General features: G+C 41.3%; 1 pseudogene; it reads left to right on the top strand.

Moving 5' to 3' along the window:
• LOC109556771 (galectin-related protein pseudogene) overlaps nucleotides 1–20,660 on the top strand; it is an 83,996-nt pseudogene that overhangs the window by 6,002 nt on the left and 57,334 nt on the right.

Here is a 20,660-nt window from a genome sequence, read left to right as displayed (position 1 = left end):
TCAGTTGGCACCAAATTTTTTCACCTACTATTTTTCTGAAAATGTCTTTATTTTCTTTCTTTTTTTTTTTTTTTTTTAAATATTTACTCTGGGTATAGAATTCTAAGTTGGTAGTTGTTTTTTTTTAATTTTTTCTTTCTATACCTTAAAAACATACTTCATTTCTTTCTGCCTACATAGTTTCTGATGAGAAGTTTGCCTTAATTCTTATCTTTGTTTTTCTATATATAATGTGTTCCTCTTCTCCCACAGCTGTCATTGAAATTTTTTCTAGATTTTATATTTTAATCAGATTGACTATGATGCATCTAGGTGTGTGTAAGGTATTTGTTTGTTTATTTGGCAAATATCCTCTGTAGGGTTGTCTGGGCTCTTTGGAATAATGAGTTACTGTCATTCATTATTTTGGGGAAATTTTTGGCCATTATTTTTTCAAATAACTTTTCTGCCCCATTAACAGCTGCCGAGAGGAGATACCCCATGTCCAAGGTCAGGAGCAGCAGCCATGAGGAGATACCCCACATCCAAGGTAAGAGAAACCCCAGTAAGACAGTAGGCACTGAGAGAAGGCATCAGAGGGCAGACAGACTGAAACCACAATTACAGAAAACTAGCCAATCTGATCACACAGACCACAGCCTTGTCTAACACAATGAAACTAAGCCAGGCCGTGTAGGGCCACCCAAGATGGATGGGTCATGGTGGACAGTTCTCACACAAAACGTGGTCCACTGGAGAAGGGAATGGCAAACCACTTCAGTATTCTTGCCTTGAGAACCCCATAAACAGCATGAAAGGGCAAAAAGATAGGACACTGAAAGAGGAACTCCCCAGGTCAGTAGGTGTCCATTATGCTACTGGAGATCAGTGGAGAAATAACTCCAGAAAGAATGAAGGGATGGAGCCAAAGCAAAAACAACACCCAGTTGTGGATGTGACTGGTGATGGAAGCAAGGTCTGATGCTGTAAAGAGCAATATTGCATAGGAACCTGGAATGTCAGGTCCATGAATCAAGGCAAATTGGAAGTCAAACAAGAGATGGCAAGAGTGAATGTCAACATTTTAGGAATCAGCGAACTAAAATGGACTGGAATGCGTGAATATAACTCAGATGACCATTATATCTACTACTGTGGTCAGGAATCCCTTAGAAGAAAGGGAGTAGCCATCACAGTTAACAAAAGAGTCCAAAATGCAGTACTTGGATGCAGTCTCAAAAACAACAGAATGATCTCTGTTCGTTTCCAAGGCAAACCATTCAATATCATGGTAATCCAAGCCTACTCCCCAACCAGTATTGCTGAAGAAGCTGAAGTTGAACGGTTCTATAAAGACCTACAAGACCTTTTAGAACTAACACCCAAAAAAGATGTCCTTTTCATTATACAAATACAAAAGTAGGAAGTCAAGAAACACCTGGAGTAACAGGCAAATTTGGCCTTGGAGTACAAACCGAAGTAGGGCAAAGGCTAATAGGGTTTTGCCAAGAAAATGCAGTGGTCATAGCAAACACCCTCTTCCAACAACACAAGAGAAGACTCTACACATGGACATTACCAGATGGCCAACACTGAAATCAGATTGATTATGTTCTCTGCAGCCAAAGATGGAGAAGCTCTCTACAGTCAGCAAAAACAAGACTGTGGCTCAGATCATGAACTCCTGATTGCCAAATTTAGACTTAAATTGAAGAAAGTGGGGAAAACCACTAGACCATTCAGGTATGACCTAATCTAATCCCTTATGATTATACAGTGGAAATGAGAAATAGATTTAAGGGACTAGATCTGATAGACAGAGTGCCTGATGAACTATGGATGGAGGTTCGTGACATTGTACGGGAGACAGGGAGCAAGACCATCCCCAAGAAAAAGAAATGCAAAAAAGCAAAATGGCTGTCTGAGGAGGCCTTACAAATAGCTATAAAAAGAAGAGAAGTGAAAAGCAAAGGAGAAAAGGAAAGATATACCCATTTGAATGCAGAGTTCCAAAGAAAGGCAATGAGAGATAAGAAAGCCTCCCTCAGTGATCAGTATAAAGAAATGGGGGGAAATAATAGAATGGGAAAGACTAGAGATCTCTTCAAGAAAATTAGAGATACCAAGGGAACATTTCATGCAAAGATGGGCTCGATAAAGGACAGAAGTGGTATGGGCCTAACAGAAGCAGAAGATATTAAGAAGAGGTGGCAAGAATACACAGAAGAACTGTACAAAAAAGATCTTCACAACCCAGATAATCACGATGGTGTTATCACTGACCTAGAGCCAGACATCCTGGATAGTGAAGTCAAGTGGGCATTAGGAAGCGTCACTACAAACAAAGCTAGTGGAGTTGATGGAATTCCAGTTGAGCCATTTCAAATCCTAAAAGATGATGCTGTGAAAGTGCTGCACTCAATATGCCAGCAAATTTGGAAAACTCAGCAGTGGCCAAGGAACTGGAAAAGGTCAGTTTTCATTCCAATCCCAAAGAAAGGCAATGCCAAAGAATGTTCAAACTATTTCACAATTGCACTCATTTCACATGCTAGTAAAGTAATGCTCAAAATTCTCCAAGCCAGGCTTCAGCAATATGTGAACTGTGAACTTCCAGATGTTCAAGCTGGTTTTAGAAAAGGCAGAGAAACCAGAGATCAAATTGCCAACATCCGCTGGATCATGGAAAAAGCAAGAGAGTTCCAGAAAAACATCTATTTCTGCTTTATTGACTATGCCAAAGCCTTTGACTGTGTGGATCACAATAAACTGTGGAAACTTCTGAAAGAGATGGGAATACCAGAGCACCTGACCTGCCTCTTGAGAAACCTGTATGCAGGTCAGGAAGCAACAGTTAGAACTGGACATGGAACAACAGACTGGTTCCAAATAGGAAAAGGAGTATGTCAAGGCTGTATATTGTTACCCTGCTTATTTAACTTATATGCAGAGTACATCATGAGAAACACTGGACTGGAAGAAGCACAGGGTGGAATTAAGATTGCTGGGAGAAATATCAATAACCTCAGATATGCAGATGACACCACACTTACGGCAGAAAGTGAAGAAGAACTAAAGAGCCTCTTGATGAAAGTGAAAGAGGAGAGAGAAAAAGTTGGCTTAAAGCTCAACATTCATAAAACGAAGATCCTGGCATCCCGTCCCATCACTTCATGGGAAATAGATGGGGAAACAGTGGAAACAGTGGCTGCCTTTATTTTTGTGGGGCTCCAAAATCACTGCAGATGGTGACTGCAGCCATGAAATTAAAAGATGCTTACTCCTTGGAAAGAAAGTTATGACCAACCTGCTGCTGCTGCTGCTAAGTCACTTCAGTCATGTCCGACTCTGTGCGACCCCATAGACGGAAGCCTACCAGGCTCCCCCGTCCCTGGGATTCTCCAGGCAAGAGTACTGGAGTGGGGTGCCATTGCCTTCTCCGATGACCAACCTAGACAGCATATTAAAAAGCAGAGACATTACTTTGCCAACAAAGGTCCATCTAGTCAAGGCTATGATTTTTCCAGTAGTCGTGTATGGATGTGAGAGTTGGACTATAAGGAAAGCTGAGCGCTGAAGAATTGATGCTTTTGAACTGTGGTGTTGGAGAAGACTCTTGAGAGTCCCTTGGACTGCAAGGAGATCCAACCAGTCCATCCTGAAGGAGATCAGTCCTTGGTGTTCATTGGAAGGACTGATGTTGAAGCTGAAACTCCAATACTTTGGCCACCTGATGTGAAGAGCTGACTCATTTGAAAAGACTCTGATGGTGGGAAAGATTGAGGGCAAGAGGAGAAGGGGACAACAGAAGATGAGATGGTTGGATGGCATCACGGACTTAATGGACATGAATTTGGGTAAGCTCTGGGAGTTGGTGATGGACAGGGGGGCCTGGTGTGCTGCAGTCCATGGGGTCTCAAAGAGTCGGACATGACTGAGTGACTGAACTGAACTGAGCCATTCTCTTATCCTCCTGGGACTCCAAACACAAGTATGTTATAATGTTCTAGCTCTTTTGGATGCTCTGTTATCTTGCTGTTACTGTCCTTGTTTTATTCTTCTTTCACTTTGGATTTTTGTTCAGATAATTTCTATTGACAGATCTTCAAATTAAGTGATTCTCTCAGCTGGTTCAGTCTACTGATGAACATGCTGAAGGCATTCTTCATCTCCAGTGTTGGGTTTTTCATTTCTAGCAGTTCCATCTTTCCTGAAATTCCCCATCTCTTTATGCATGTTGTTTATCTTTTCCACTGTATCCTTTTATGTATTAATCATAGTTACTGTAAAGTCACTGTCTAGTAGTTTCAACATTTGGGTGTCACCTGAGTTTTCTCCTGTTTATCTCATTGTCTCTTAATAGCAGGGTGTGTGTGTGTATGATATTTTTCAGTAAAAACCATATATTACTTGTGGCACAAGAGAGAATAAAATAAATATGATTTATGCCAGGAAATAAGCATGACTGTTCTTTTGTTAGGTCATTAATATGGAGGACTGAGTCAGGAGAGTCAGTCTAGTTGGGAGTTGAGCTGGACTTGGGTTTTACTGGTGCTGTGCTTACCATCAGTACCCCATATACCTCAAATTCTTTTAGTAGTGGGCTGTGTTTGCCTTGTGTTTCAGATGGGAACTGTTATGCCAGAGGCTTTTCTTAGGATTAGTGATCCACCATCAGCTTTCTTGCATGCCAGCACCACAGAGAAGATCTCTCACCACAGACTCAGCCTTGGACAGATCATGCTTTGTTACTTCCATTGGAGGTAAGAGAATTTCTCTGTCATTCTACTCCAGTCTGAGTCTTAGGGGGAACCTATGTTCTTGAGCCTCAGGTGTGCAGTCCCTTTCTGCATTCCTGCTCTTCCTCCTGATGGCAGCCAAATTCTCCTTTGTATTTATGCCTAATGTTGGGCAGTTTCCCCTCTCCCAGTGGTAGGAAATTTCTACTTGATATCAGTTGAGGATTTGAGGCTCAAGATGGTTTTGTGGTTCTCCCCTAGAGATGGTTTCTCATGCCCTTCCTTCCTCCCACGGTGCATCTTTTTCCTGTGTCTTGAGCAACAACCTTTGCTGCTCCTCCCCTAGAAGCTTACAGTTTTTGCTTCACATGCAAGAAGAGTCTGGGGAAGTGCATGGTGTTTGCGTCAGCCCCCACACTTGTTAGTTACCTTCTGTATACATGCTCTACCTCTAGTCTTTGTCATGAGCACTCAGTAGAGGTCCAAAAATAAGGGGTTGCAAACAATATAAACTCCAGGTTGGGGCCCTCGTTATTCTGAACTGACACGCTAACCCACACTTGGCCTTTGGCAGTTCCTTAAATTTGTAGCTATTTCTCTTTCTCCTCTTGTGTCATAGACTACGCCTCTTTCTTGAGTGCTCTGCCATGGGTGAGAGAGTTTATGTCTTCTGTTTCTCCTTAGAAGGGTTTGGGGGACTTCCCTGGTGGTCCAGTGGTTAAGACATCATGCTCCCAAGGCATGGGGCATGAGTTCAATCCCTGGTCAGAGAACTAAGATCCTGCAAGCTACACAGTGAGGCAGAAAAAAGTTTGTAACAAAAGTTGTTCAATTGTCTTATTTCCTCAGCTCTCCGATAGGTTCAATACAAGTTAGGGTTTTGGTTTTTTCCTGGATTTTTCTCATTTTTAGGATGGAAACAACATTCTCTGCAGCTTTTTACATCTAAATCAGAAGTGAAACTTCATGCTTAATATTTTAAAATCTTGGTTATTGTCATGGCATTGAGCTATCATTAGCTTTATCTCAAGGTAAAAGATACACTCAGATTGACTTTCATTATGAATTAATTAACATTCTTGATAATTTAGAGTTTGGGGACATGTTCTTATTGGATCTGTTTAGATCAACATTGTTCTTTTTTATTAAAATGTGGTTGATGAAGGGTTCCTTTTAGCAGTGGACTGAGTGACGGTTATCATTTTTTTGTTCCTTTGTGCCTGTATTATTAGTATTATGTTTAATTTATGGCATCTTTAAATGAATTTTTTAAGCCACTTGTCTCTTTGTGAGGGTTAATTTTCCTAAAGCTAGATAATATAACTGCAAATCCTCTTACCAAGCACATCAAGCTGCAATGTGTCACAGTACACTGGAAGTGATTGAATGACCGAGGTCTCCACTCACAACCCCGTAAGTTTGATCCATCGCACTCTTCCCCAAGGACCCTCTTATACTGCACATGACTTATGATTATAGGACATAAGTATCAACTGAGGGAACCAGGATCAATTCTCATATTAAATATTAGTAAAACTTAATTTCTTTTTTTAATTTTTGAATTTATCTTTATTTTCGGCTGCACTGGGTCTTCATTGCCACATGCAGGCTTTTCTCTAATTGTGACGAGTGGAGGTTACTCTCCAGTTGCGGTGTATGGGTTTCTCACTGAGGTGGCTTCTCTTGTTGCGGAGCACAGGCTCTAGAGCATCCTGACTTCAGCTGTGACGGCTCAGTTGCTCCGCGGCATGTGGGATCTTCCCGGACCAGGGGTTGAACCTCTGTTCCCTGCATCAGCAGGCAGATTCTTAACCACTAGACCACCAGGGAAGTCCTGATTTCTTTTTTTAGATAAAAAGTTTGTTAGAATATTAGAAAGAGAAATTAGAAATGTAAGAAATTATAATATATTCTCCCCAAACTTCAACAGATGTTCTTCTCCCTGGCTTGCATATGTCCTACTTAACAGACGCTGCAATAGACTGAGTCCTTTGAGGATGGAACTTGCATCTCAGTTGCTGTTCTTCTCAATGCCTGGTATAGATCTGATATTTTGTGCTTTGGCAAATTTTGTACTTGTTGCATAAGTACCATGAACACATGGTTCCCAACTTCAGGAAGACTTGTTTTTCACCAAATGGATTGGGTCAATTATGACAGCCATGTTAAAAAAAGAAAATAGAACAGAAGCCTATCTAAGATACTATATATTTACTAAATTGTATCATATTGATGATAACATCCACTTGATTTTGGAGATAGGGAGTTAAATACAAATTGAAGGAGTCTTAGAAGTACAGAGAAATGGTCCACTTTGGCTGAGTTGTGACATTGGGGAACACTGCAGTCATCAGGGACAAAAGTGGCCTTTCCATCAAGGAGAACAAAGTGGATCAGGGGCACGGCCTGGCTGGGTATATGGTCATAAGGGGTAATGACCACACCAGCAGCCTGGCAGTAGGGGAAGGGCTGAGGAGACTTTTCAGGTAGAAGTCCCCTCATTGGCACTCCCTGGGTGGTTATTTCTGCTCTCCAGTGGCTTTCAGCTGATTCAGCAAAAGCCAGTGCACTGGGGCAGTCACAGAACCACAGAAACCAAAGCAGAATGCAGATCACCGTGGCCTCTTCCCCCTCCATATCACCCCTCTAATGCATACATTTGTCCTTGCTTGGCTTACTTAGCTTCAAAAACAAGTATTTATTTAGTGATCAAATGAGGCAAATACAATACAAGGCATCAGAGTTAAAGAAGAATGAAGTATAATTCCTGCCCTTAAGGAACGTAGTCCTAGGAGGGAGAGAGACACGTAAAAGAAGTATTTACATATCACACACCAAGTACCAACATGGACTTTGAACAATACTTTATGGGAGATCAGAGGAGAGACAACTAACCCAGTTTCAGGGGAAAGGGAGAAGGGATGAAGAGGAATGGTGCACATCAGAGACAGCTTCTTAGAGAAATGAACATCCACGCTGAGTCTTAAAGGTTGAGTTACACTAACTTAGGTAATGAGGGAATAAGAGAGCTCTTCTAAGCAGAGGAAAAACAAATGCTACTCAGTTGGAAAGTATCAGGCAGGTGGTAGAAGGAGATTAGTCTAGAGAATAAGCAGAGGCCTGTTCATCTAGGGTCTTAAACAACATGTTAAATAGCTTAGAAGAAATTGAACAGGGAACAAAATCTGAATTATGCTACATTTGTGTCAGCAGTACAGAAGAAAGCTGAAGAAAGAAGACCTGCTGGGAGATTACTGTAGTAATTTAGCTGAGAGATGGTAGAGGCTTGAGTTAAGGTCAAGATGAGGAGATGGGTACAAGGAATATGTCGGTGGTGATAGCAGAATATGAGACCGTGGATGGAGCTCAAATCTCCACCTTGAGTTGGGTTTGAGACAAAAGGAGAAGAGACTTACAGATAGATAATGAGTGCAGTGGGGGATTTTGTATTTATTTTTTAAAAATTGAAATATAGTTGATTTACAATATCATGTTAGTTTCAGATGTAAAGTACAGTAATTCATATATATATATATATTTTTTTTCCTTCTTAAGATTCTGTTCTCTTATAGATTGTTATAAAATATTGAGTAGAGTTCCCTGTGCTATACAGTAGGTCCTTGCTGGTTATCTATTTTATGTATAGTAAAGTGTAAATCTTAATCCCAACCTCCTAATTTATTCCTCCTCCCCACTGCCCCTTTCCCCTTTGGTAACCATAAGTTTGTTTTCTATATCTGTGAGTCTCTGGGAAATAAAATAATTTATAACTTTTTTAATGATTCCATACATAAGTGATATCATATGATATTTGTCTTTCTCTTTCTGACTAACTTCACTTAATATGATAATCTCTAGGTCCATTCATGTTGCTGCAAATGGCACTATTTCATTTTTTTATGGCTGAGTAATATTTCAGTGTGTGTGTGTGTGTGTGTGTGTGTGTGTGTGTGTGTGTATGTATACACACCACATTTTCTTAACCCATTTATCTGTCAGTGGACATTTAGGTTGTTGCCACATCTTGGATAGTATCTTGAGTAATGCTAGTAATAATTGAGGTCCGTGTACCTTTGGTCACGAGTTTTGTTTTGAGCATAATGAGTTTGAGGAACCGATGGGACATCCAGGTGAAAATTTCCATAAGGCAGCTGGGTCACAAAACCTAGTTTTCAGGGAGCAGCTTGAGCTGGAAATAATCTGCAATTCATGTGTGAGAGCTAAAACCATGAGATGTGAGTGACATGACTCAGAGAAGGGCACATTGTTAAAGAGTAGGGGGCAAGTACGGGGCCCTGTGCAACATCAGCATTTGTGGAGCGGGTAGAGATAAACCCAAGGAGCAAGGAAAGGAGCGCTCACTGTACTGCACACATGATGAGCATGCAGTCAGGGAACTGGACACCTAAGTAAACAAGCCCTGCTCCTTTGAATAGCCCACTGCCTCTATCAAGAGCCAAAGGCAGGCCCTGAGGAATGAGCAACATTCACAACAGGGGCAGGAGAGAGAAGTCCACAGACAGCAGCAAAGATTTGTTCTAAGAGGTGCAGAAACAAACAGGAGAGGGTGAGATCCTGAAGCCCAACGGCCAAGTATTTCAAGAAAGATGGAGGAACTGGTATCATGACTAGCAGAGAGTTCCAGGAAAAGAAAGGATGAAAAATGTCCCTTGGACCTGGCAACGTCAAGGGGACTGGCCATCTTAGTTACAGCAGTTTCGGTGGTGAAAGCCGGACCCAGATTCTTCTGGGACCAGGTTGAAAGGAAGGAAGGGAAGTAGGTCTCAACAGGCCGAGAGAAACCAGAGGAACCTCAGAATGAAAGTTGCTCTGGGACTGAAAAGAAGGCTTAGCAGGAAAGTGGGAAGGAGTGCCTTGTGGCCAGAAAGCAGAACTCCTCAGGGAGGACTCTGGGTTCCTTGGAAGAAGTGGCCAGAGAAGACTGGTGGTGACCTTGAGGAGGTCAATGAAGAGTCAGGCTGGGAGCTGGCCTGGCTGTCCACACGGAAACTGAAGTCACCAGGGCATGGACAGTGCGACTGTCCATGGACAGGGCACTGATCAGTTTCAGTGCCCTTGGGGAAATGGAAAAGGTTGCTAAGTGACAGAGATGAGAGGCGTAGGAGGTGATAGAGCACAGTGACGTCGGACTTAACAGAGACAGCGGTGCCGAAGCAACCTTGGCAAATGAAGTTGGCTTGAAGATCTTGAGGATGTGGAGAATGAGCCACCTTCCTGAGAGAGGGCCCCAGGGGAAGCAAGGCCTTTAGAGTTCACTTAAGACCCAGACAGGTGGGAAATATGGCTTGAATGTGCCCACACTGGTACAGGAGTTTCTGAAGACACAGTGAAAAGGTCTGGGGTGGGTGGGGGAGGAGTGGGAGATTGAATTAGAGAAGAGGACGCACAGAGCAGTTGGGCGGGGGGCGGGGTTGGGGGCGGCTAGAACACAAAGCAGGCTGGGAGCTGCAACAGAGGGCAAGGATGACAGAGCAGGGGGCCCAGGGGCCCCAGCTGCACAAAGAGCTGCCCAGTGAGGAGGCATCTGAAGACCCTGGGGGAGGCCAGAGGCCTGATCAGGGGAGGAAGTGGTGCCTGTGAACTGGGCAGGGCCTGTGCCCCAGAGCAGAGGCTTCAGGGGCAGCCCTGGGGGTCTTGCGGACGTTTTCCAGGCAGAAAGAGCTGTCCTAGCCGTTGTGTTTCTCAGCTTCCACGTGGCCACACTAGCTTTCCTTTCCCCCTGCCTCACCTCCTTCCCCCAGCACCCTTGCCTTCTGCTCACGTCTCCCCTGATCTGGAGCCATGGCACCTTGCGTGATCACCTTGTATGACCATGGTCACTGCTATGACCACGGGAAAAAGAATTTCTGTTCATTTTCCAAAATGACAGAAACTTTATCCTTCCAGAGGCAATGGTATATTTAAAAATTTCATAACAGAGATTGGTCACGTTTTTTATTTTACCAATGTTGATAAAAATTTTTGATGGAAATTTGTCAGACCATATGAAATGTGATTTAATTTTTCTTTATAATTAAGTGGCCTCATGTCTGTTTCCAAGGAGGGGGCCTATAGACAATAAATAAGTGGATGTGGTGATGAGGTCATCACTTGGGCACAGGTGTGCATCATGTTATACTATAGCTGATGTTCAAGGGACTCCTGGAATAGATCAGGGTCACTGTCCGTGTTGCCTCATCAGGGAGTCCTTAACCAACCCCTCGATGTTTCGTGGTCCACTTTGCAGTTGTCATTGATGGTTCTGCCTCTTGCCTTTACTCCACCTTTGATTTCTCTGGGCCTGACATGTCCTGCATCTTTCAATCCGTTGCTTCATTCTTTACATCACTGTTGAGGTGAAGTCATGAAAGCTATTCTGCCCCTCTAATGACATCACTAACTTAGACTTTGTGATGGCTATTTGCTGCTCAGAGACCTTTGGGTCTTCTTCCAGAATTGAGACTGTATTCTGGTTGCTTGATATTGCCTGATTTTATTTATTTAAAAAAAATTTACTGACTACTTATTCCCTACTTATGCCTAGGTTCTGAGCTAGGAACTAGAGGCAAAGAAGAAAACAAAGTCATCACCTTCATATCTGAGAAATCACTCTACATCAGCTCATAGAGGTCTTCTGCCTTCTATTTTATAATTGCATAGTACTCTATTGTGTAATGTCCTGTTCTCTCCTATGCATGACCATTTAGGTTGTTTCTAGTATCTTACAATCATAGACAGTATTTATACTTATATCTTAATTAGTATCAATTTTGGAAAAGAAACTGGCGTTCTCATTTCATATTTTCTGGGTAGATTTGTAAGTCTTGAGAAAGCACTGAAATACATGGAAGACATTAGAGAATGGGCAGCTGTGTGTAGTTCAAACTTGATGATGAAAAAGCAACACTATGGGGAAATAATGCTACATTATGGTGGATACAGCCCTGAAAGGAAGAGAAGATGAATTGGAATATATCCTTTAAGTCAGTGTTCCCTAAAGAGGAGTATGTGTACCCCAAGGGAAGTGCAAGGTAATCCTTTGTGGATGCAGGAATGAAATATTAGAACTATATATTTAAGTTTCAGCTAAAATGAAATAAATTTTCTATTACTTAATACACTGACCAACAGTGAAGACCTCTCTGTGTCAGTGTCTGATGGCCACAAGCCACATGTATACTCTGTGTAAGAAGGGGCTAGCAGTGGAAACCTCACCGGTTATTTTGCTGTCAGTTAACTGCTAATGCACTGTACTTTAAGTGCTATAACACGTCTCTGGTGTGGCTCGTTTCATTAAAGCAAGAGCAGTAAAATATAGAAGAATATTTACAGTACATTTTTAATGAGACGAGGAGTGACCATGAAAATTGTTTCTATCTCATAGAAATGTAATGGTGAACTCATGAAAAATTACTTTGAAGAGCTGTGAATTTAGAGATGGAATTTAGCTTTTTTTTTTTAATCAGAAGAGAAGTACTTCAAATTTACTGACATTTCTGTGAAAATTTGGAGCTTCCCAGCTGATGCAGTGGTAAAGAATCTGCCTGCCAATGCAGGAGATACAAGAGACGAGGGTTCCAACCCTGGGTCAAGGAGATCCCCTGGAGAAGGAAATGGCAACCCACTCCAGTGTTCTTGCCTGGAGAATCCCAGAAACAGGGGAGCCTGGTGGGCTGCCATCTATGGGGTCGCACAGAGTCGGACACGACTGAAGCAACTTAGCAGCAGCAGCAGCAGCACCTTTAAAAATAATTTAGAAACTATCTTTTCTTAAAATTTTCCAAAACAAGGGTTTTCAATGGATTTTTAAATCCAGAAGTTGTAAATAATAAAATTCAATGCCTTCTGATTAGTGTGCAAGTAGAAGTGGTTTATAGCAGAGACAAATGGAATTTCACTAGCCAAATTTCAATGAAAACCAGCACATATGTGCGGGCAATGATCCACCTCTCCTATCTGAATCTACAAATGTTATGAGATATCTTTCTCACTGTGGTCGTCTGTAAACTGAAGAATCAGGATAGACTAAGCTTGGAACTAGCACTCTGAATTGCTGAATTACAATATGTAAAGTCAAGATTTAAAAAAATAAACATCTTCAGTAACATTGCTCTCTCCACATATCATTTGTTCATTTTAGTGGGATTAAAAAGACCTCTCAGAATGGCTATCATCAAAAAGACCACAAATAAAAATGTTGGCAAAGATGTGGAGAAAGAGGAACCCTGGACCCTTGTATACTATTGGTGGAAAGGTTAATTGATACAGTCACTGTGGAAAAGAGTACAGAGGTTTCCTTAAAAAAAAAAAAAAAAAAAACTAGAACTACCACATGAAGAAAGCTGAGCACCGAAGAATTGATGCTTTTGAGCTGTGGTGTTGGAGAAGACTCTTGAGAGTCCCTTGGACTGCAAGGAGATCCAACCAGTCCATTCTGAAGGAGATCAGTCCAGGGTGTTCACTGGAAGGACTGATGCTGAAGCTGAAACTCCAATACTTTGGCCACCTCATGCGAAGAGCTGACTCATTGGAAAAGACCCTGATGCTGGGAGGGATTGGGGGCAGGAGGAGAAGGGGACGACAGAGGATGAGATGGCTGGATGGCATCACCGACTCGATGGCCATGAGTCTGAGTGAACTCCGGGAGTTGGTGATGGACAGGGAGGCCTGGCATGCTGCGGTTCATGGGGTTGCAAAGAGTCGGACACGACTGAGCAACTGAACTGAACCGAACCATGTGATCCAGCAAGTCTACTCCTGGGTATATATTTGAAAAAGAAAATGAAAAAGCTAATTTGAAAAGATATATGGACTTCAGTGTTCATATCATCGTTATTTACAATAGCCACGATATGAAAGCAGCCATCAATAGATGATGGATAACGAAGATGAGATATACACACAATGAAATACTTCTCAACCACAAAAAGAAAGAAATGTTGCCATTGGCAACACCATGGATGGATTCGGAGAGCATTATGCTAAGTGAAATAAGTCAGAGTTGACGGTAAATATCTGTACAATATCACTTATATATGGAATCTAAAAAATACAACAGACTAGTGACTATAACAGAAAAGAAAGAGACTAATGGATAAAGCGAACAACCTAGTGGTTACCAATGGTGAGGGGAGGGGCAATTAAGGGAGAGGGGTAAGAGGTGCAAACTATTAGGTACAAAACAATCTACAAGGACCTACTGTACAACACAGGGAATATATGGTCACTATTTTATAATAACTCCAAATGGAGTATAACCTCTAAAAAGTGTGAATTACTCCATTGTACACCTATAATTGGGCTTCCCTGGTAGCTCAGCTGGTAAAGAATCTGCCTGCAGTGCAGGAGACCCTCATTTGATCCCTGGGTTGGGAAGATCCCGTGGAGGAGGGCATGGCAACCCTCTCCAGTATTCTTGCCTGGAGAATACCCATGAACAGAGGAGCCTGGCTGCTATAGTTCACAGGGTCACAAAGAGTCAGACATGATTGACTAAGCACAGAACAGCACACCTGTAATTTATATAAATAATATTGTATAGTAACTATACTTCAATAAAAATAAATTTCAAAAAGAAAAAAGCTTCTCTATTATCAATAAACAAAATTTATATTATTTTAAAATATGATTTATTTACTATTCATATGTTCCCTATCATTACATTAGTACTATATACTATTTATAAATAAACTAGCCAGCACATGTGAGGGATTGTGTTTAAAACAATTTTTTACCATGCACTCCTATGTTCATTACAGCATGATTTACAGCAGCCAAGATTTGTAAACAACCTGTGCCGATCAACAGACAGATGAATACAGGTGATGTCACACACACACACACACAATGGAGAATTGCTGCTGCTGCTGCTGCTAAGTCACTTCAGTCGTGTCCGACTCTGTGCGACCCCATAGATGGAAGCCCACCAGGCTCCCCCATCCTTGGGATTCTCCAGGCAAGAACACTGGAGTGGGTTGCCATTTCCTTCTCCAATGCATGAAAGTGAAAAGTGAAAGTAAAGTCGCTCAGCCGTGTCTGACTCTTCACGACCCCATGGACTGCAGCCTACCAGGCTCCTCCATCCATGGGATTTTTCAGGCAAGAGTACTAGAGTGGGGTGCCATTGCCTTCCCCGAATGGAATGCTACTCAGTCATAAAAAATAATGAAAATTTTGCCATTTTAAGTGACATGGATGGACCTGCAGGGCATTATGCTAAGTGAAATAAATCAGAGAAAGACAAATCCTGTATGATTTCACTTATATGTGGAATCTAAAAAACAAAACAAATATAACAGAAGAGAAACAGAGTCATAGATGCAGAGAAACAGGTGGTTGCCAGAGAAGAAGGGGCTAGGAGGATAACTGAAATAGATGGAGGTTAAGAAATACAAAATTCCAGTTAGGAAATAAATGAGTCACAGGGAGAAAATGTACAGAGTAAGGAAAAGAGTCAATCATAATGTAATATTTTTATATGGTGACAGATGGTAACTAGATTTATCATGGTGATCATTTTGTAATGAATAGAAACGTCAAATCACTATGTTGTGTACCAGGAACTAACATAGTGTTGTAGGTCAATTATACTTCAAACACAAACTCATAGAAAAAGAGATTAGATTTGCAATTATCAGAGGTGGGATGGCAATTGGCTAAAGGTGGTCACAAGGTATAAATTTCAACTTATTATAAGAAAAATAATTACTAGAAATTTAATGTATAACATGACTAATATAATTAACACTGCTGTATGTTATATTTGAAAATTGTTGAGGGTAAATCCTAAGAGTACTCATCTCAAGGAAAAAAAATTTCTTTTTCTGTAATTTTATATCTATATAAGATGATAAATGTTTGCTAAACTTATTGTGGTAATCATTTTGTGAGGTATGTATGTCAAATCTAATTATGCTGTACATCTTAACCTTATATAGTGCTGATATCAATTATATCTCAATGAAACTAGAAGAAAAATCAATTCCTTACTGATTATGATGTGTGGTCAAATACCTGGAGACCAACTTCTAAAGAATATATTCAACAAATGAACTTTTCATCATTAATACAAAACTAGAATTTTAAAAATTATTTTAATTTCCCAATTTCCAGACATTGTTACTAATAGGGTAGTGTCCTATCTACCTCTAAAGGTGACCAATAAAACTTATTTGTTTGCACGCTCTCTCTACATAGATGCTAGACAGATGATAGATAGATAGACATAGAGATGATATATAGGCTGTATATCTATGGAGTGAAAATCACTCTTTCATGTCACTTGCAACCCCATGGACGGTCCATGGAATTCTCCAGGCCAGAATACTGGAGTGGGCAGACATTCCCTTCTCCAGGGGATCTTTCCAACCAAGGGATCGAACCCAGGTCTCCCACATTGCAGGTGGATTCTTTACTAGCTGAGCCACCAGGGAAGTCCATATATCTATAGGTATGTGTATATTACATATATATATATATAATACACACACACACACACACATAACCTTTCCTTTTTTAAACATTTGAGAAAGAGTAGCAGATTCTGATCCTTTATTCCTAAATACTTGAGTGTATATTTCCTAAGAATAGGACATAATTACACTATAGTCATCAAAGTCAGGAAATTAATGTTGATATTGACAGCAGAACTTAAAGACGTTGAACTAATCTGATCAGCTAATAAATGTAAGACTGATGAAGTCAAACACTGAGAATAAATCAGATGTCTTTCCTGGGTTATTTCATCTGTAACATGAAAACTAATGCATGTCTTACATATGCCACAAAAATTCTATGAACTTTAAGAAAATGTTAAAAACCACTTTGATAAATTAAAACATCACATAAGTTAAAGATTGATATAATCATTTTCTATCCATTTGTGTTTGTTATGTGTATGTAGTTGTTATTAAATCTAATTATTGTAAGCACTGTTTTAAAGTGCCAGGATATCTTAATTAAAAATAAAAATCCAGTAGTCAAGTTTACCATTAGATTGAGAAGGGAAATCTTAACATAGGCATAATGTAATCTGCAATTACAATGAGAAGCTCAGCAGCAAAACCCTGTGCCTGGCAAGAGACAGGCAGCTGGGTGAAAAGTATCTCCATCATGGGTTGTGTGGATAGAGCACTGTATTTTTGCCTCACGTGTTTATTGAGAGGAACTGGGCTTGATTTATAGCTAGTGCAATTTACTGCTAATTACCAATACTTTGCAGATTATCAGAGGTTAGGTGAGAAAAACAGCCATGTCAACTTAATAGCACTGGTACCAAGAATTCCCAAGAGATCAGGAACTTGGAAGCAAACGGGAGCAGAAATTTATAGGAGGAACTACAGAAAGCTGTTTTCCTTTCTTTTTTTAACCTAAATGTCCATTGACAGAGGAATGGATAAAGAAGATGTGGTACATATTATATACACAATGGAGTATTACTCAGAAGGTTGTTTTTCAACTTGACTCTCAGGTTAATAGGAACATCAAAGGGATTATTTCAGAGTCTGCTTACTTGGTGTCTGTCTGTCTGTCTGTGTCTCTGTCTCTCTCGCCTCACTGTAAATGCCCCTGGTATTCCTTAAGAAACCAAAAAGCCTTTAGAAAATTACAAAAGTCTTAGCACAGAGGACAAAGGCTTCTTAGACTGGGTGGAAGAAATAATACAGAATGTATTAAACATGGGGGGACATTTATGAGAAGACAGAGGGGAATTTCAGCAAGCTTAAAGCTTGAAGATAAAAGAGAAAGACCAGAAACTTTTCATCCTTGGTGTTCCCTTTCCCTCTTCCCTGAAAACCTTCCTACTCAGGATGAATACAGATCTGAGGAAAAAGCAGCATCTTCTGCCCTTAAAAATAATCAAGAGAACTCCCAGACCTGAAGTTGTGAGAAATCCTGATTTGAACATCAGGCAAGGAAAGAACTATAAGATGGTCACTCCTTCCTGAAGCTGATGGAGAAACCCAGCCAGATCTCACAAAGTAAATCAGGTTTTCTCATTTCTTCTTCCAGCTGAGGTTTTGTGAATTTGGAAGAGACAGGAGGAGAGGAGAAATGAACAGCTGGCTCTACAGATAATATCCAAAAAGAGGATTTGGTTCTCTAAACCATGGCTTGTGATACTAGAATGATAGGCTCCTGGCAAGAAGAAGGCATCTCTTAAAACCAGGATGAATGTGTTTGGCAAGAAGCTCTATGATCTGATAAAGAGGACTTCAAAGTGAAATTTAGAGAAGGGAGCAGGGAATGTGGTCAGACAAAATTGTGATGATCCAGAGAGATGGTGAAGGACAGGGAAGCCTGGCATGCTGCAGTCCATGGGGTAGCAAAGAGTCCTGTCCTGCACATCTTCCCCAGCCCCTCCAGATCCTCTCTCTGCCCTTCTCCCTCTGCTCTGTGCCTGGGAATCTGACCATACAGGCTGAATCATTGGACTCCCATGCTTTCTATTTGTTTTGGACCCATGAGACCCACCTTATAGAAATTCTCTCAAGGCTCAAGTAACGACACCTCCTTCTTGCCCTTCAGTCCTAGGACTGGAAATGGCTCCACACAGTTCCCACACCCAGGGTCCTCCATGATCTTGCTTCAGTTTCCCCACATCATGCCCTCTCCTTTGTAATGTCTTGTTGTTTAGTCACTAAGTTGTGTCTGATTCTTTGTGAACCCATTGATTGCTGCACACCAGGCTTCCCTGCCTTCACTATCTCCTAGAATTTGCTCAAATTCATGTCCGTTGTGTCAGTGATGCCATCCAACCGTCTCTCCTCTGTCGTCCCCTTCTTCCCCCCGCCCTCAGTCTTTCTCAGCAAAGGTTTTTTCCAGTGAGGCAGCTTTTCGCATCAGGTGGCCAACTATTCGAGCTTCATTCTTTAGTATCTGCTTTTCACATTGCCCTGTCCAAGGATACCAGCTGTATTTTCCATAACTCTGAGAGATTGTTCTATCTGTGGAGGATGAGTGGTGCAAAGTAGAAACAGGGGATATATGGGAGGAAATGCCCAGTGATTTCTATAGACATGTGAAAGGGAAGAGAGACAGAGTTGTAACAATTGTGGCAGGAGCAGCGGTAGCTGTGACTTCAGAAGACTGCCTGGCAATGAACATATTTGGATGATAAAGTGAAATGGACCTTCTCACTCATATTGTTCAGCACAACCCAGGCAGTGAGGTTTATGACTTCAAGGCAGGAGTTCTGAAAAATACTGGCAGATCCTAGGAGTTTAGAATAGCCCTGCCTACCAGGAAGGTGCACACTTGTGTTTACATCTGCTTATGAACGTTATGGATGAGGAGAGAGAAGGGAGATGCATGGAATCATCTACAAGAGTGATTCTCAGTTCGGAACAGTTACTCCTCAAGTAATGTTTGACAATGTCTAGAGACATTTCTAATTATCGTGATGTTAAGGGTGGGTGTGCAAGGCGAAGGGGTTGTGCTTCAGGTATCTTATGGGTTAAGGCCATGGATGTTGATAAACATTATAATGCACAGGACAGTCCCCATGACACAGAATTATCCAACCCTGAATGTCAGTAGTCCCAAGGTTGAAAAACTCTGGTCACAGCCTTCTGGCTAGATAAAAGCCATGTACTGAGTATCTACTACAATGGTGACAGTGAAGTCTCTAGAATTATCTAGACCTGGGTTTGAATCTCAGCTCCATATCTTATTAGCTAGTTATTTTGGACAGGTAACCTAACCTCTCTAAGCTTCCATTTCTTACGTTTCAGTTCAGTTTAGTTCAGTTGCTCAGTCGTGTCCAGCTCTTTGTGACTCTATGGACTGCAGCATGCCAGGCTTCCCTGTCCATCACCAACTCCCAGAGCCTGCTTAAACTCATGTCCATTGAATCTGTGATACCATCCAACCGTCTTATCTTCTGTCATTCCCTTCTCTCCCTGCCTTCAATTTTTCTTTCCCAGCATCAGGTTATTTTCCAATGAGTTGGTTCTTTGCATCAGGTGGCCAAAGTATTGGAGCTTCAGCCTCAGCATCAGTCCTTTCAATGAATATTCAGCACTTATTTCTTTTATCATTGACTAGTTTGATCTTCTTGTAGTCCAAGGGACTCTCAAGAGTCTTCTTCTCCAACACCATAGTTCAAAAGCATCAACTCTTCGGTGCTCAGCTTTCTTTATGGTCCAAATCTCACATCCATACATGACTACTGGAAAAACCATTGCTTTGACTAGACGGACTTTTGTTGGCAAAATAATGTCTCTGTTTTTTAACATGCTGACTAAGTTTGTTGTAGCTTTTCTTCCAAGGAACAAGCGTCTCTTAATTTCATGACTGCAGTCACCATCTGCAGTTGATTTTGGAACCCAAGAAAATAAAGTTTGTCACTGTTTCCATTGTTTCCCCATCTATTTGCCATGAAGTGATGGGACTGAATGCCGTGATCTTCATTTTTTGAATGTTGAGTTTTAAGCCAGCTTTTTCACTCTCCTCTTTCACACTCATCAAAAGGCCCTTTAATTCCTCTTCACTTTCTGCCTTAAGGGTGGTGTCATCTGCGTATCTGAGGTTATTGATATTTCTCCTGCAACCCTGATTCCAGCTTGTGCTTTATCCAGTCTGGCATTTCACATGATATACTCTGCCTAGAAGTTAAATAAGCAAGGTGACAATACACAGCCTTTTTGTACTCCTTTCCCAATTTGGAACCAGTTCATTGTTCCACGTCTGGTTCTAACTGTTGCTTCTTGACCTGCATATAGATTTTTCAGGAGGCAGGTAAGGTGGTCTGGTATTCCTATATCTTGAAGAATTTTCCACAGTTTTTTGTGATCCACACAGCCCCATGCCCAGAGCTGTTGTGAGGATTAAAAGAGGCAAGACAAGGTACTTCTCTGGTGGTCTAGTGGTTGAGAATCTGCTTTCCAATGCAGATTGGACATGGATTTGATCCCTGGTCTGGGAACTAAGAACCCACATGCC

The sequence above is a fragment of the Bos indicus genome, chromosome 3 (assembly GCF_029378745.1).
Source record: "Bos indicus isolate NIAB-ARS_2022 breed Sahiwal x Tharparkar chromosome 3, NIAB-ARS_B.indTharparkar_mat_pri_1.0, whole genome shotgun sequence".
NCBI classification, from domain to species: Eukaryota; Metazoa; Chordata; class Mammalia; order Artiodactyla; family Bovidae; genus Bos; species Bos indicus.
The sequence above is the reverse complement of the archived record's forward strand: the minus strand, read 5'-3'. Positions and strand labels throughout refer to the sequence as shown.